The sequence below is a fragment of the Rhododendron vialii genome, chromosome 3a (assembly GCF_030253575.1).
Source record: "Rhododendron vialii isolate Sample 1 chromosome 3a, ASM3025357v1".
Taxonomy (NCBI): Eukaryota; Viridiplantae; Streptophyta; class Magnoliopsida; order Ericales; family Ericaceae; genus Rhododendron; species Rhododendron vialii.
In genome coordinates this window covers 8,063,353-8,077,416 of record NC_080559.1, presented here as the reverse complement: position 1 = coordinate 8,077,416, position 14,064 = coordinate 8,063,353, and the positions used below count along the sequence as shown (strand labels likewise).

Here is a 14,064-nt window from a genome sequence, read left to right as displayed (position 1 = left end):
TCTGATATTTGTTTGCAAGGATATGTGGATTCGGATTTAGCAGGGGACATTGACAGCAGGAAGAGCACTACTGGGTATGTTTTTACACTGGGGAGTGCAGCAGTTGATTGGGTCTCGCGGCTACAGAAAATAGTGACTATTTCCACAACAGAGGCGGAGTATGTTGCAGCCACGGAGGCATGCAAGGAGATGGTATGGCTAAGGAGCTTCATGAAAGAGTTGGGTAAGGAACAGGACAATTGCAAATTGTTTAGCGATAGTCAGAGTGCAATACATCTGGCAAAGAACGCAGCTTTTCATTCGAGGACCAAGCATATTGACATAAAGTATCACTTTATTCGCTCTTTATTGGAGGATGGGCAGTTCACTTTGGAGAAGATTCACACAAGGGATAATCCGGCAGACATGTTTACGAAGGTGGTTACTGTGGAGAAGCTGAAGTCTTGTTCAGCTTCTGTGGGTCTCCAAGCTTGAGTGGGAGGCTGGGTGCTGGTGGTGTTAATGATAGTTGATGATTGGTTGGATGTCTAATCATGTCTTCAAGTGGGAGATTGTTGAGATGTGAAGACAATTTTAGAGTCGCAGTAAAAATGACCCGGAAGGTTTTGGGTCCCGCCCAACGCAGGTTTTAGCGTTTTTTAGGGTTTTCTAGTATTAGCTTGTTTGCACATATAAAAGCAAAGCTAGGGCTGCCTCTTTTTTGTAACTCTGACATATTTTCATCATAGTGAAACACCCCAGCACCCCGTGGACGTACGATTAAGCAATCAGCTTAAGTCGGAACCACGTAATCTCTGTGTCTTGTTCTTTTCTTACTTTATATTGTTTTCTGTTCTTGATTTGTTCTTCGATTGTGTGCGTTTGCTTGTGGGTTTGGACGTTCGAATCCCCAACACCAGGGGTGTCCAACATATGCTGAATTGCAGCCCTAAGATCATCCTTCTTCGTCACCCGAAGAGTAGGAATCCAATAAGCTTCTGCAAACTTCAAAATATTTGGGAATTTGCCCAAATTCTGATTATTTAACACAATTATTTTCACTGCAAGATTCACCTGCCGGATTGTTGCCAAGTCATCGACGTTCACGATAAAAGTGGCGTCATCTTCAAGGTCCACAACAATTGAATCAAGCCTGCCAAGAGCTGCACCCATTGCCGCCGGCAGTCCAAAATCCACAGCTCCGAATCCACCAGAGGTAAGCCACTGCCCTGACCAATCATAATCATACTGTTAAGCAGCCCACATTCGATGCTGCCCAGAACCAGTGATTACAGTCACGTTCCTATGCCTATTCCTTTTTGTCAGCATGTCAAAAACCTCACGAATTGCGTACTCTGAGTGAATAACATCTCCAGAGCTCAGAAAGGTCACCTTGCGCTGCATATATTGCTCCTCTAATTCCATCCTCCATTCAGAAAAATCAAGCGTATAAAACTTACCTCTTTTACCCTCCAAGACATTATTCAGAGCTTTGAGAGCAGATTTCACATCTGCACAAACCGACACATGTGAATGCTTACTTTTTCCTACCTCAAACGGATCAACATCAATGTGAACAATCTTGGCTCGGCTAGCAAAAGCTTCAAGCATACCCGTCACACGGTCATCACAGCTGACCCCAAAAGCAAGCAACAAATCACTACTATCCACAGCATAATTGCCACAAACAGTTCCATTCATTCCAGGAGACATACTGTCCGAAACCGTGTACCCCCAAACATCCATTAAAGTAATCGCAACTGGAATCCCGGTAACCTCCACAAACCTCCTCAACTCCTCACTCGGATTCCGCCACCCATCACCCACATACAGAACAGGTTTTTTCGACTCCGATATAAGCCTAACAATTTGTTCTAAATGGCTCTCTTGAGGCTCTCTAGGAAAATTAACCCCAGGTAACCTCATGGGTTGGTCCCAATTGGGTACCACCCATTGTTTCTGTATATCTATCGGTATATTAATCAAAATTGGGCCCGGACGGCCCGAGGAAGCGAGAAAGAAAGCCTCTCGCACAACTCTAGCGATATCTCCTACATCTTGAACAAGGAAAATGCGTTTAGTGATAGACCTAGGTACCTCAACAAATAGGGTTTCCAGAGAAGGATCTTGTCCGGTGATGGCGACGATCGGGACGCTGTCGATCATGGCATGGGCGAGGCCAGGGACGAAGTTGGCCGTGGCGGAGCCCGAGGTGGCAATACAGACCCCGGGGAGGCCGGAGGCGCGTGCGTAGCCCTCGGCGGCGAAGATACCGCCCCGCTCCTGGCGGGAGAAGACGTTGCGGATGGTGGGGGAGCGGTTGAGAGCCTGGTGGATATCCATTGACTCGCCGCCGGGATAGGCGAAGACGACCTCGACGCCCTCCCTCTCGAGGGCCTCGACGAGTACGTCACTTCCCTTTCTGGGTATGTCTCCGGAAGCGGCGGAGGCTTGGCCCACCGCGGTGGCGGTGATGGGTTTGGAGTAGGAGCGGACACTGGAAATGTGGGGAGAGGAGAGTCTTAGGGCTGGAAGAGGAGGGTATTGGAGATTATTAGGGTGGCGCGGGCGGCAGAGAAGTGGGGGAATTGCAGGGGGAATTCGAAGCTTGTCGATAGAGTCTAACGCCATAACTGAATTCTTCGAGAGAGAGAGAGAGAGAGAGAGAGAGAGAGAGGAATTTCTTGAGAGTCTTGACAGGAGGGTTCAAAATGAATCCTATTCCACCCTATATATCCGGGTTTTTGTAACTTTTATTATTCAATCCCTAAAGTATCAAAAAACTGATTACTTGGTCCTTAAACTATTACAAATATTTATTTAAGTACAAATTGAAATAGATACATTTAATGTTCATTTTGTAAAAGTGGAAATCATGATACATATGTATTCAGATATATACATCACCACTGTTACAGATACCTAAATTTATCTTGACCAAAAAAAAAGATACCCAAATTTATTGTTACAAAATCTTAATACATTCCTCATGATCTCTCAAACTACATTTGCCAATTGAGGACCAGACCTACGTATTTATAAATATCAATACATTTTCCGTGTGGTGCATGGGTAAAACATTCCATAATTACGAATTTCAAATCATGATTGATTTTTTATTTAAATGTAAAGGAAGGTAGTATACATTGCAGATGATATAGAGTTAGCATTTTATATTCAAAAATATTTTCTCATTTTGAAAAAAAAATATTTATCTTTCTTTCCTTAATATGTATCACAATGTCAATTTTATATGTCGATGATTCAGGTGTGTTTGGCATAAATTAATTTTTTAAAGAAAGTGGGTATTATTGTTGTTTATTGAGTTTTTTTGTTAAATTATCGAATGAACCTATAAGCGTCATTCTAGGATTGACTGCGCCTTTTACTTAATAGGGTCCATCGAGAATCTTTCCACCCAGTCCCCCGGATTCGATTCACGCCTAGCCCAATTCGAACTACTTGCTCCCTGGATTGGTCCATGTCCGCTTTAGGGCGTATCCTACGTAAGAGGAACAAAAAGACAATAAAAAAAAATTTATTTGTGTATTTTCGTAATTAGTTCACTTTTGGGGATTTCATGTCATAATTTTATACTTTTTATACTTCACTCGTTAGGCAAACAATTAGCAAGAACTTGTTTCAATTACGTCATAAGAAATATGAAAAAACGCTTCAAATACAATATGAGAAAGTGCGGCATGTGGAACCTCAATATCCACGTGCTTATTACTAGCTAATAAATGACAATTGGCACATACACTACGCCCCGTAGTCGTGCTAGAGAACTAGGGATAAGCCACGGTCATGCTGATGTGCTGGTGATGATCAAGGACAGATTTAGAAATTTTCATTAATGGAGGCACACAAATTAGTAAATTTAACCCATATGTTTATAATTTCTCAATTAATACATTTTTTGCTAAAATAACAAATTGATGAGTATATTTATAATTTCATCTGATACTTACCAGAAAGGGATGGGTTTGCACAAAAAGATGGTGTGAAAATTTAGTACTAGATGAAATAGATTAGACAAATATCTTCATAATGGAAATCTAGAGTACTTTTACTGGAACACTATCAATAAATTTTCGAGTATAATTGAAATATTTAAGAAAATTAATATAATTTTACAAAGTCAAGTGTGGTCGTGCCCTCACGGTCCCCCTCTGGTATTCGGCCCTAGTGATGATGGCAAAGTTGACAGACAATCGTTTTGGTTATAGTGATAAAAGTAACCGGTATATAAGGACGTTTAGAAATGATTATGGGATGGAGGTTGAGGGTGTTCACTGTTCACAACTTCTCACATATGCAGTTAGTCACAGTGGCCCATAGGTACTAGCAGCAATGCTGTGGTTGCATTGTCGCGCTCCATTCCACATTGTAATTTTGTATGGGATATTGGAAATACAGGTTGGAGCAATTACCCCAAGGGTATAGTTTGAAACGGCTCCATCCCACAATAGAGATTTGCATTGTTGACTTTGGGTATATAAGTGTTTACACCCATTTTTGGTCAAAATTCAGAAAATCAATTTATTGGTTAAAAGAAGGCCTTGAATGATGGTTTCAAGCCTTGAGAAGCCTTATAAATCGGTCACTTGCAGAATTGGGCCTTTGGAAGAATTTAAAGTGGCCACAATTAGGCCAAATTAAGTTTGGAAAGGCAGGAGAGAGTTTGAAAATTGATTAGGCCACATTAATATTTGGAGCATGGCCTAATTAGTCAAGGCCCAAATTGATTTTTAGATCTAGGCCCATTTTCAAGCCTCGGCCCAACTAATCAAAGCCCGGACTAGTTTTTCAAGCCTATTTAGCCCAATAAGGCCAAGGTTCGTTTTTCAGGTCTAGGCCCAGTTTTTCGGATTTATTTAGGCCTAAAACTGACCAAGTCAAGAAGGCCATAAGCTGCTTAGTCATGCTTGGTAAGCAAGCTGCTCACAAGCAGCTCAAAGGCCTAGAAGCTTCTCCCTAGCAAGCTGCTCCAGCAGCTCAACCAAGCCTACGTTTTTGGCCTTGGTGGGCCCCAATATCCCTTTTTTACAAGCATCCATGCAGGCAAGCAACTCAACCAGACCAAGGACACGTGGCAGCCATGCATGGAGACATCCCAAGCAGCTCATAAGCAGCTCAAAGGCCTAGAATGTTCTTGCTAGGCAGACCTGGGTAAGCTGCTTACAAGCAGCTCAAAGTCTGAGTGGATCCCATCATTCAGCATAAAGCAAGACCAAGGACAGGTGGAGTACATGCAGCCCCTTGGAGCTGTTGGTAACTGATTCATGCAGACCTAAGCAAGCTGCTCACAAGTAGCTCACCCAGATCTGACTGAGCCTTTGTTTCTCGATTCTTCTTCCATAAGGGGTTAAGATTAGAGGATTTAAGGGCCCACAAGGGATGCAAGGACCAATAAAATGGTGGGAAGGCCTGAAGAAGCCTTGGTCTTCAGCATTGGTGGGCCCAAAAGACGTCCAGTCAAGCAGTAGCTGCTCACAAGCAGTTCAAAGGCCTGGATGCTGAAGTTCCTTTTACTCTTTTACAAAGTTTTATGCAGAAAAGAAGGGCTTTTCAGGCCTTTACCATTTCCTTGGAGTAAAGGGCACGTTTTTATCAAAGAATAGCCTCTCATTGGAGCATTTTGAAGGAGCTCAAAAGGGACACTTGGCAGCCATGCATGAAGGCCTGTGGAAGCAGCTTGAACAGCTCAAGACCTGGAATGTCTGCCTATAAATACCAGAGTTGAAGGCCTTGGCAAAGGTCCACGACCATCAAAGCCCATGGCTTATCCAAATTTCATTTCATTTATCTTTTAACTATTTTTATCTTTCGGTCCCCGACCAAACAAACCCACGGCTTATCGTTCAATTACCTTTACTTTCTAGAATAGTTTGTACTCAATCTAGCCAAGCCTAGATTTTATTTCATTTCCTTGTAATCAGACTTTGTTAAACCGTTAATAAAGTCCATTTATTTCTCTTTTAGGCCTTGCTCTACCTTTCTTTTCATTTTTTACACGATTAGGAAATTTTAAGTCCTTAGCCCGCAAAGGCAAACCACGAACCTCCTCACGGTCTCCACCCTTAGGCCGTGCACTTTCGTCCAGTTAGAAGTCAGATTGAGGCTTCCAGGCCTTGATACATATTTGGGCAGCAATCCTGCCCTGGCACGCCCGCATCAGGCCTAGAACTGCACTACTCGTTGTTCCTAGGCCAATTGTTACTTTTCGGAAACAATCAATAAGTAGGAGTACGGCACAATGTTGTAAGGAGCGGTGATGGTGATAGCGGTTCTAGGGCGGCAGGGATAATATATACCATCTTTCTTTGGACTACCCTGGATATCACGGGTGACCTTGAGAGAGCAGACAACCACTAGAGAAGGTGATCCATATTGTTCTATTGCGTAGTAGTATAATGCTTTTCACAGTGCTAGCAGATGAGAAGTACGGAAGTCGATCATCATTACCTAATAGGAGTCACTACCAGTTGAGTAGTTGCGTTGCCCTGGTAGCAGTGGCAGCAGTAAGCTGTCATGGTGGCCGTAGTGTTTTGAGAGACTATTGATGATGGCAGCTACAATGGTATTTACTTCTCCTTAGGGATGGCAAGCGTACCCGCCCCGCCCCGAATGAGGCGGGTTTTTCACCTCATTTTCGGGTGTCGGGTCGGGGTAAAATTTTTCAAACCTGCCCGAGTTCGATCAAGTAGGGTTCGGGGCGAAATTACCCGACCAGGCGTGTGTGTGTATATATATATATATATATGTATGTATATGTATTTATTTATATATGTATATATATTTATATACATGTCTTTTCATTTTTTTAGCATTAATCCAAAAAACAATGTCTCTTTACTGTCAAGTAGTCTAATTAAATTTAAAAAAGAAATAAAAATTGATATTTATTGGTGTTTAGAATATTTTTTAAAAAGTTTTCTTCAAATATTTATAATAAATCCTACACATAAAGAAATAGAATGAAGTATCTAAAATATTGATTCCAATTAAAAGTTTAGATAAAACCGTGATACCAAAAGACACAAAAATAATTTCAAAACTTTTATTTTTTAGATAATTTTTATTCTTATTTTGCATTTTTTTTAAATTTTTTACTTATACTTTAATTTTTTTAATTTTTACGGGGCGGGGACGGGGGTACCCAAAAAAAACCCGGTCGGGGTCGGGGCGGGGGCGGGTAATGATTTTCGGGTCGGGGTATGGAAAAACCCGCCCCGCCCTACCCCGTTGCCATAGAAAAATTGATGTAAAAAGTATAATGATGATATTTTTTTAATAAGTTGGAATTACGAAGCAGGACACTTAAAAAGAGACGGAAGAAGTACTCATTTTCCCTACTTGCCTATCGTCATTACACTTTTACTCATTAACTTTTCAAAATGGAATCTACTTTTAGGGACAAAATAGATAATGTACCAACTTTTATCCACCAACTTTACAAAATGGACACTTATTAAGGGACAACTCAAAATGAAATACTGGACTCTAGATAAGGGACGAAGGAATACTATTTAGTGGTTCCAGTTGAAGCAGTGCTACTGCAACTGATATCTTACCATGTTTTTTACCTTATTCCCGTCCTTGAGCATCAACCGTCAATGTTCTTGATTCTAAGAAAGGTTCAGGACTCAACCGTTGGAGAAAAAAACAAAAAAAAACTCCCCATAATTATTGGCATAATTACTGGAGACTAAAGTGACGAATATGCAAGCATACTTTTCATGCTTGTTTGAGTAATTACTAATTAGCAATGATTTCCCAATATCATGCTAAGAAATAAAAATAGCTAGGATTTCTAGAAGAAGATTTGATCGTTTTTTATGAGAACTAAAAGGTTATATCTCATATTCAAGAGGCAAAATTGAAGCAGCTACTTTCAAAGTAACAAAAAGAAAGGCAATGACTGGAGTGGGAGGGTCAGAGTCGAAAATAGGAATCCTCAAGAAACAAAATTCAAGTAATGACCTCAGTTGTCATCTTCCATGGTCTATTCAAATAATTTTTGCACTGTCACTTGAGAGAAATCTACAGAGAAAACAGTCAAAGGCAGATAAAATTGCTGGGAACGGACCTATTACCCATTCGAACAATAAAAAGATACTAATGAGTACCTCCAGTTGACTAGGGTTTGGCTCACGCCGGCAAAAGTGAACTACTCACCTAGTCCAGTAGTTGATACACATAAGCTTGGAAACTATGAGTAGAAGCGCTAGCTGCACTTGCAACCAGAAAGGTAATATACAACACAAAACCAGAAACTAAATACATCTTGCCTTGAGGACTTCGACAAACTTGTACTTGTTTATCTCCAACTTAATGAAAATAAATAATCAATAGAAAGAGAAATTGAGGAGGATGGAAGACTTTCCAGGAACTAATACCAGAAATAACACCATAAGGATTTTCTATAATTACAGCCAAAGTCTTCAAAATACTCCAGAGCCGATTAAAAGAACCGATCAAAAAAAAAACTACAACCCAGTATTGTAATTACCAAAATCACTTTTACAGCACATTTCAACTTGGAATTGACAGTCACCACACCAACACAGGAGAAATATATATCATGAATCTTCATGCCTCTAACTTACAGGAGAATGTTGCTATTCAGATGCAAATCCTTTCAATGTGAAGATGTTGTATATTCCATTCCTATTAGTGAAGATGCGGTTATGCCAACGTCCTTAACCAACCAAGTAGTCTAAGAAGAGCAGCATCCAATACGGGGGAACTCTTCTCAATCCCTGAGAAAAAAGAATGAGGAAAAAAAAAAAAAAACCTCCAGTCAAATGAAAAGCAGTATTCAAAGTTGAAACAAATGAGCATTGCGTTGATCCAACTTTTTACATTATCCACTATGTGAAAGCGTATGGAAACCATTGTCATCAGCTTAAAAGAAGTTGGAAATGTTTTGGTCTTGCCAGTGCCATAACAATTTTTCCAAGAAGACAACTCCACCCAATCACGCAATAATGAGCAAAGCACCAGAATCATTAACAAATACAGTTGTAGAATAACTAAGTCATGTAAGATCAGACTTTATTTTCACCTAATGACCAAGATTCCATAACAAGTTAGGATTCAGAAACCATGCTTACCATGTTAGCTGCTACACGATGAGCACACATTACTCCAGAGAATGCTACTACTATAACACCTTGTCCCAGAAAGCAACTATCTCCAACACAGTACAATCCATCAATAGCCTGTAAGTTTCATAGTAACATGATCAATCAACTATGCATGTTGATGCTGCTACAAGCATCTATTTATTAACCCATATGAATTTGCTATATTGCATGACTCAGTTACGAATTTCAGTAGCGGATATGTGTCTTAAGTATCAGATTCTTGGTATGGGGACACCAAATTATCCATAATTCTCAACATGGTTCTTTTATTTCTTAGGACAATCAGCATTTAGTAGTTGTCATAGTGCATTTCACGCATCTAGGAGTTCCATGCATGGATCATGGTATATGTGAATTACAAAATATGATTGCTTGGTAAATGTCCAACAACACATGCCGGACACAGATTCCATACCATACCCTTATCCAAGTTTCTGACAACAGTACTTAATTTACTTTGAAGAGCTAATTTTTCATTCAACTCACAGTTGTGTTGAATGGCATTCCCAATAAGCCTTTAAGATTCCCGTGTGGCATCGGTCCATAGGTACCATTACCCCGAGCCAGGTACATCCTGTGTGTCTTCAGTGTCCCCACCTGGCATGATCAACAATCGTTAAAAACTCATTAATCAATCAAAAAGCCTATGATAATTCCGAAAATTTAGGCATTCTGTCATGACAACTCTGAAATTCTGTACTCTAACTTTTACCCATTCAAGAGGTCAAAGAGAAGAGGGGAATTTGAAGTAATTCGTGTATACAGATATAAACATACAGCACAAGTGTTGGCCCTGTGCAATGCATGGCTAGGTGGTTTATGTGAACATGAAGATCACCAATAAAAAGCAAGCACCTAAGAAGGAGGTCCATGTAAAAGCCAAGAGCGAATTTTCATTTAGTCATTAAATGTGTGTGCTGGTTTGAAATGGGTGTGTGGGTGTGGGTGCGGGAGAGAGAGAGGCACAAAACCTTAATTTACAAGTACCATAAAAATATTGTTCAACAAAAGAAAAGGCATGATCACAGAAACAACAAAAGAAAAGACTGCAAATAATTACCAATCATTTTAATAGCAAGAATCTTTTTCCCCACATCACAAGTAATTTGGGAAACTTCAATACTGCAGAAGGTTTTACGACCTGATCACCTGGTTTAAAATTGATGAATCGCCAGGCTAACAAATTTAAACCAAAAGAGTTCACAGCTTTGAATAATTGAATTCCATTTTCTTTTTTTTTTTGTGTGTGGAAATTTCAGCAAAGCCCAACTTCCAAACACTAGTTCTATTGTGAAAAAAAAGAGGTATAAAATAGTAGACGATTTCGATTACGACAGTACTACTTGTATGTCCTTGAAAACAATAGAAGATTTTAGCCCAGGAAACAATTTCTTTTCCAATCTGCTAATTATGTCCTCAGCCACATGCTCTTTCTTTGCCTCATAGTCCTCTTGAGACATGCCCTGGCAGGTTAAAAACCAGATTACTTGTATAATGAACTATTCATTTTCCTACTAGATACTGAGCGAGGGATCTAGACTAGAAAAATGGAATCAAGATCTAAAACTATGTTTACCTTCCAGTCTTCCATGGAAGCAGTTGTAAATATGTGAAGAATATGGTGCCCTTTTGGAGCCAATGATGAATCAAGAATAGTTGAAATGCTAAAAAATATGCTCCCATACGGCTTCTCCAAACTTGTCCAGTTATCCTACATGATTAGGGAATACAGTAAAGAGCATAAATACATCAGGCAGCCATTCATCATTCACTCTGGGGTCATCTAACATATGCGTTCTATGACGAAAAGTACCTCAAGAACAAAATGATGGCAATCCGTATCTGGCAGCAAAATCTCAGCTTTAACCCCCATGTGAATGGAAAGAAAGGAGGGTGCTTTGACATACATTTTTTGGAAATTTTGTTCTTCTTTAGGAAGATCTTCTCCTTTTCAAAGCTTGCCTGTAATAAAAAATATCAATTCCAGCAAGTCTCCACTAGAAGAACGAAAATGGTAAAAGCAAAAAAATTGCCTCTCCCCGTGTATGTCTGTGCTATGTTCTTGGGGGTGTTTGCAGTGACAATGGGTGCCGTAATGGGGAGTAGCTCCCTCCCTCCATCACCCCCAAAACCTAACAAGGACAATATACTAACTATTTGGCACCTTGCTCACTCAAAGTTTTTTAAATAGCCAGACATCTACACTGGAAATAATGTTCGGGAAGTTATGGAAGAACTAACCAATAGTATCCCATCTAGTGGCATTTGATACTATGGTTTTGGAAAAGAACTCTCTTCCATCAGACAATCTCACTCCCACCTGTTGCAAAAAAATAACATGAGAACAAAATTATTCTTTCCAGAGTGATCAATACAGTAAATAATTTGGCGTCACTAAGAACAAACTTACAGCCTTTCCACCTTCCATTATAATGTTTGTCACATTTGCTTTGTAAAGTATTTCACTGCCCTGATCAACTAAACCTTTTGCTAAGGGCTTGGCAATTCCACCAACCCCGCCAACAGTGTAGTTGATTCCCCCAAAATGCCTGTCACAGAGAACCTACGGAAACATAATATGAAAAAACAGAAATGGAACAAAGAGAGGGGGACCAAGATGCAAAAAAAAGGGAGATTACCATGCTTGCATTTATCATTGGTGTCTGTACAGCATTAACTGTACTCACTATGAAACACTGCAAATGCCACAGACAAATTTCTTTGTGTGAGATCAACATGGGATAGTTTGGAACCCAAAAGCTTTTGAATAGGAAAAATCTTCAGTCTGGAAAATAGATAATGTCAACCCACCTCTGCACTATGAAGGACAACAATTCAGGATCCTATATGAATTTCCGTGCCATGTCTCCAGCATTTCGCAGCAAATAGTAGGCTTCAGAGGACACCAATGACCACTTTAAATTACTTATGAAAAATGTTAAGGGAAAACTGAAGTACAGACAGCTACCTGAAAGCAGTTTGAACATCCTACGTAACTTTACACAACTATTCAGAAAAAGGTAGAGTTCGACTCATTAAAATGTGGGCTAAACTGTGGAATACTGTTTCCCTGGAAAACGCATTGGGCCTTGGAAACAGTGCCTTTCAAGTATCTGGGTGTGTGAGTAAGGGTGTGCCAAGGCTGTGTCGTAGCCTACACGTGACTTAAGACCCCAGGGCCCTGGTTCTAACTTCTAATCAAAGATTGAGTAGAAACTCTTGGAAAAGATAACAAATGAGGTCTGTTGGTTGCCATACTCGTTAAGGACTTCGTATTCGGTGAACAACGATATAGAAACAAAGTAGGGAACCAATTGTACAAATATCTCCGTGAATAAAAGTCACAATGGTTGGGATAGAAAGAACAACTAACTACAAGCTCTAATGTCGGAATTAGAAGCTTTGAAAGAAAAGAAACAAAAGTTGCAGGAACTTTAAGTGCGTTGAAAGGTATATGACTCAATGTAGATGATAGTATGAAAGTGTTGAGGTGTGGAGCCATAAAAGAAATTTCATTTGAGGTGTGGAGGGCCGGCGGTGGAGCCTTTGGCCTGCCCTGTTTCCCCCTATATATAGCATCAAAGGCCCTGAAAGTGGCCATGAAGGCCAACCACAATCCAACCTCCATGAAAGTCGCTCCCGCTTGTTGGATATGCTTCAAAATATGTACAATGTTGATCCTTGCAACAAACTAATCAAGCTTTCCCACCAACTAAACAATCAACTAATTCTGTTATACACTTTCTATTTCACACATTAACCCCTACATCAACTATTCATTACATTTCAGCCCTGTACCTATCATTCCCACACCCTTGGGACCAACCTTGTCCTCAAGGTTGAAAGCGAGGGAATTGCTGAGAGAGTTCATACCAAGACTCCCATGTTGCATCTTCGGGAATAGAGTTAGACCACTGAACCAACACCATGGTGTGGGGTCTATTGTGCTTGTTAACTAGCTTGCGATCCAGAATAGCAATTGGTTCAACCTGTAGTTGGCCATCAGGACCTATCAACGGTAAAGTGTTCTGAGGCACCACATCAACATCAAGCTTCTTTTTATGAAGGGAAAACATGGAAAACAGGCTGAACTTTAGAAGTGGGGGCAAATCCAATTTATAAGATAAGCCACAAGGCCAATTTTCTGCAATACTTGAAAAGGGCCAAAGAATTTAGGAGCAAGATTGGCATTCTTTCCTAGGGCTAGAGAAGATTGCTTAAAAGGTTGGAGCTTCAAATACGCCCAATCCCCCACTTCAAAGGTTCTGTCCCTGCGACGCAGATCCACCAACTGCTTCATTCGGTTCTGGGACTGATTGAGATGTTCCTTCAGTAACTTTATGATGACATCTCTATCCCTGGCCATAGCATCTACTGCAGCTACAGCAGATCCTCCCGGTGCATAGTATTTGTGAGAGGGAGGAGCTTGACCATATGAAGCTTCATACGGAGACACACCAGTAGACACATGAAAAGTGGTATTGTACCACCACTCAGCCATTGGTAACCAGTTGGTCCAAGTTGTAGGCCTATCCCCACACATGTGTCGCAAATACCCTCAATGCACCTGTTCACAACTTCAGTCTGACCATCAAATTGGGGATGGTATGCGGAACTCATACATAGTGTAGTACCTTGTAATCAGAACAGCTCTTTCCAAAAAGTACTAGTAAAGATGGGATATTGATCTGAAACAGTGGTACTAGGCATACAATGGAGTATAAAAACAGTCTCCAAGAAAACTTGAGCAACAGCAGTAGCTGTGTAAGGGTGTTGTAAAGCCATAAAATGTGCATACTTGCTCAGGCGATCCACCACCGCAAAGATGACAGATTTATGATTTTGATTTGGCAACCCCTCTATGAAGTCCATGGAGATATCACTCCATAATTGTGTTGGAACCGGCAAAGGTTGGAGAAGACCTGGCATTCCT

At 40.5% G+C, this 14,064-nt stretch overlaps 2 pseudogenes; both read right to left on the bottom strand.

Moving 5' to 3' along the window:
• Positions 1-531: 531 nt before the first annotated feature.
• LOC131321090 (acetolactate synthase 1, chloroplastic-like) lies at positions 532-2,566 on the bottom strand (annotated as a pseudogene).
• A 6,456-nt stretch (positions 2,567-9,022) lies between these two features.
• Positions 9,023-11,929, bottom strand: LOC131321089 (prolycopene isomerase, chloroplastic-like; annotated as a pseudogene).
• Between the last annotated feature and the right edge of the window lie 2,135 nt (positions 11,930-14,064).